Consider the following 4,376-nt stretch of genomic DNA (forward strand, 5'->3'; position numbering starts at 1 on the left):
TGCATCCATCCTTATGTTTTTTTGTTTTAATGATTCATTTTTGGCTGTGCTGGATTTTTGTTGCGGTGTGGGCTTTTTTCTAGTTGTGGTGAGCAGGGGCTACTCTCTAGCTGCAGGGCTTGGGCTTCTCATTGCGGTGGTTTCTCTGGTTGCAGGGCACAGGCTCTAGGGTACTTAGGCTTCAGTAGTTGTGATGCTCAGGCTCAACAGTTGCAGCTCCCAGGTTCTAGAGCACAGGCTCAATAGTTGTTGTGCCTGGGCTTAGTTGCTCTGCAGCATGTGGGATCTTCCTAGACCAGGGATCAAAACTGTCTCCTGCATTGGCAGGCAGAATTCTTTACCACTGAGCCACCAGGGGAGCCCCATCCCTATGGGTTTGACTGAACTTTTCCCCAATGCATGGATGGGGATAACCCTTGGTTTGGCACTTTGTTGACAAACAATAGGTGCCTTATCTGATGCCCCTGAATTCACAGGGGATCTCCAGGTAGCTCACTTGTGAGCTCAGATTCCACACAATTAGCAGCTCCTTCAGGGGACGTTCACACTAGGGACAGCACAAGCCAGGACACAAGTCCCTCTGTTGTCACACAAAGTACTTCTAAGCATAGTTACAGCTTCATGTCTTCCTCCATAAAGGTAGTGTTGGTTGTTGATTTCATGTATGTGTCCTCATTCTCTAATAGAAGAAAAGTCTGTTGAGTCAGTAAGTGAGTGGAATGTCTCAGAAAATGATCATAGCTACACTATTGGGAAACTTATCATGTTCAGACATGATTTCTAGTGCCATGCCAAGCTGCACTGGAGCCTGAGGCAAGAGGAGAAATCAGTAATGCTGATCAAGTCTTTACTTAAAGTTAGGTATTTTGTTCATTGTGGATTTTTTGCATTAATTTTTATTTCATAAAACACTGGATTACTGAGGGTTTTTTTTTTTTTTTTTGTAGCCCCTTTAGTTTTGCATCTGAGGCCACTGGCTCCCTCACCCTAGCCCCAGTCCTGATTATTTATTTCCAACATGCAATCCAAAAAAATATCATTAATTCCTCATCTCAATGCTCTGAGAAGGTACTACAATCACCGTCATTTCACAACTGGGGAAACTGAAGCATGAAGAGGTTTGATTGTACTGGAATACCCACAGCAAGGAGGAGAAAAATCTGAGTTTGAAGCCAAGTTCGTGTGTGTTTTGGCTTAGAGCCTGCTCAGGAAAGCAAAACAATAAACTAAAGTTATGAGTTTGATTTTGAATCAAGGAATAAAAAGATCTAGGCTTGCAACTAAGAGTTTGCATGCCTCAGCTAAAGATTCTACATGCCGCACTAAGACCAGGAGCAGCCAAATAAATAAATATATATATTTAAAGAATCCTAGCAAGTTATTTTAAAAAAAAATCTCGGGTTTAATCTCACCTCAGCCCCAGTCTCCTCTGAGCCCTCTAGTCCCACAGACTGCAGTTTCCTTATCTGGAACTGGACTTATATGTTCTGCACTTTGCACTAGTTTTCTCTCTCCTGATTCAGCAATAGCACAAGCTGGGGATGGGGAGAAGCAGATATAGACCAGGGCTCCTGAGCTGACAGGGAGTTCAGAGACCTAGGAGGGGGTTGGGCCCTGGGGGAAGACCCTGGGGAACACAATGAGTGCCCCTTCCCTCTCCTGGAAACCTCTAACCCAGGTTTTGGGCAGATGCCAGACTCTTATTCTGAAGCCGAGGCCACAACCTATGAGGTAATCTTCGGAGTTGCATTCGAGGCGGAGTCCCATTGGCAGGTTGGCGAAGCCCCTCCCCCAGATTCCCGGCGCCCCGCCTTCCCTGAAGCTCATAAAAGCGCAGGTCCCCCGCCTGGGCAGCCACTGGACACCTGCAACTGCCTACAGGACTGAAAGGTGAGGCACACAGGGCTGGACGAAGCTGCGTGGGGGGAGGGGGTGGTCTGGGGGACCCGGGTTCCTGTGAATGGGGCTGGTTTGCAGGTCAGGGCATGGACATTTTCCTAATAGGCGACGAAGACTGTGAAGTTTGACGGTCTGGAAAGCAGAGGCCAGCCGCGCTGACTATCTGGGAGGTAAGTTCTGGAAACATGCCACGAGGTGGGGTGCAGGTATAAGTCCTAGTTAAGACCTCTCCGTGTCTCCCCTACCTAGCGCCGGAAAGCGCGCCTGGAAGAAGAGTGGAGGGGGAAAAAACTGTGCTGGTTCCCAAGAGAGAGAAGAACAGAGGGGATTGGAGTGACCTGGGGAGGAGAGGAAAGCAAATCAAGTTTCTTCAGCGCCGAGGCGGAGAACAGCTCTCCGAAGACCACGGAAGGAAATTGCTATTTATTTCAGCACCTAGACTCCGGACAGCGCCGCTCGGGGTCCAGGAAGCAAGCCACAACCTGCTTCAGCACCAGAGCTCCGGACAGCTCCTAGGGATTTCGGGGCCGACTTCATTTCAGAACCAGGACGCTGGATAGCTTCCCTGGTAGCGGGAAGTCCTTGTACTCACAAGGAGGCGGGGCTGGGTGCGGGGGGGCGGAGGGGGCGGCGGGGGGCGGCGGGTAGCGGGGTGTGGGGGGGTGAGGGGGGTGGAGGGGGTTGAGGGGGGTGGGGGGTGGGGGTGGGGGGGTGGTACAGAGGGTGGTCTGAAGTGTCTGACGTTTCTGGAGACTTGTTCTTCATTTAATGAATCTCTCAACGAATTATTTTTCAGACAAGCAGGTGAGATACAAGTGCACACACAAAAAAATCTAATTTACAACAGGTGAGATGGCCAATCGGTAGTACGGTGGGGGGGGGGGGCAGGCGCCTGCCAACATGGCATTAGTGTCCTCTTTCCAGACTTCTGTGAGAAGCATAGTGCCAAGCATTTTACATACATTATATCTTACCTTCTTTGGCCCTGGGACATGAGTTTTTGTTACACTCAGCTGACAGTTGAGGAAACTGAGACCCAAAGAGGGGAAGAGATATAACAAGCCCAAGAGTGAAGCTGCAAGTCAACCCCACAGCTTCCCAACTCCAAATTCCATGTTTCCAATATAGCTGGCTGGGAGTTGGGCCTTTGGGGATCAGACCCTGCCTCTCTCCAGGAGGACCAGAAATGGATACCAGAAGACAGTGGATAACAGGTGTCTTGGCTTAGCTCAGGTGAGGGGAGATAACTCGGTGGGGATCTAAGACATGGGGCAGACGGTGGCGAAGAAGACTGGAGCGGTTGTGGTCTAGTGCTGTGTGGAAGACTAGTGATTTTGTTGTTCTGATGTACTATGACAACAAGTCACAGCTTCCTCATAGCGTGGACTCCCGTCGACCTCCTTCCAAGATGAACAAGGAAGTGTTGGGGGTGGGGACTCACGGAGGAATCACTTCCACCCAGGGGTTGGGCTAATACCATGGAACAAGGGCAGGGGAGGGAACAATATAGGGGGCATGCACCCCAAGAACATATGGCAATATATGCTGTTGGCCTTGTCCCTCAGATGCATCCCACAGGCCTGGAAATACAAAACACCTGCCTCTGAGCTCAGGGCTCTTAACCATCTCATTATACCTTCCTGGGGGATCAATGAAGGAATGGCATTTGAAGGCCTCCCTAGGTTAGGGTTTTACAGAGACTTCTCAATAACAGTTCTGAGGAGTGATTTTTTTTTTTCCCTCCCCGACCTTGCCATCAGTTCCATAGACCAATTACCGGAACACGTACAAACTTGTGTCTAGTAGGTGGGTTGTGGCATCACTGAAGCTCACCCCCAGTTCTCTCTGACCCCCCAGTTAAGTCACATCCAACTCAGTTCAGTCTCAGAACAGCCTTCACCTTTGCTCTGCACCTCCCCCGCCACCCAGTGTGCCCCAGGGCTCATTCTGCCTCTTCATCCAAGCCTCATTTCATCAAGGGAATCTTTCTTTGTTGCCTGACCATTCCCTATGTCCAGTCTACATTATACATTCTCACAGACCTGGGGAAGCTTCCACTGGCACTTGGTCTAATTGTTTTTGTGCTAGCTATTTACAGAACCATCCCCCAATGATACTGTGAGCTCCATGAGGGCAGAGACTGTGCTTTTATGTTCAGTGCTGTGTCCCTGGTACCCAGTCCAGGGCCTGGTACACAAAAGGTGCTCAATAAATACATTTGTTGACTCAACAAAGGCATCTTGGAATAAATCAATACACCCATCAATAAATGAACTGATGGTTTTGGAACATACATGAAGACCCCACTTCTCTCTGGTCTCCCCTAAGAGATACCAGAGGGTGATGGTTGCAGCAGGTGTTTATTGGGAAGAATAATTAAATTTGTGGACACTCAAGGGCCAGCCAGCCAACTAATAGCCCCAGGAGAGAGCCAGGCTCGTTTAATTAGCAATTACAAGGCATTGATTCCTCATTAG

General features: G+C 49.4%; 1 long non-coding RNA gene across 1 annotated transcript; it reads left to right on the plus strand.

Moving 5' to 3' along the window:
• The first annotated feature begins 1,849 nt into the window (after positions 1-1,849).
• Positions 1,850-3,263, plus strand: LOC113895755. The gene is made up of 4 exons (XR_003511923.1): positions 1,850-1,890; positions 2,005-2,069; positions 2,149-2,467; positions 2,696-3,263. It is a non-coding gene; the product is annotated as an uncharacterized LOC113895755 (long non-coding RNA).
• Positions 3,264-4,376: the final 1,113 nt, after the last annotated feature.

This window comes from Bos indicus x Bos taurus, chromosome 7, assembly GCF_003369695.1.
Source record: "Bos indicus x Bos taurus breed Angus x Brahman F1 hybrid chromosome 7, Bos_hybrid_MaternalHap_v2.0, whole genome shotgun sequence".
Classification (NCBI taxonomy): Eukaryota; Metazoa; Chordata; class Mammalia; order Artiodactyla; family Bovidae; genus Bos; species Bos indicus x Bos taurus.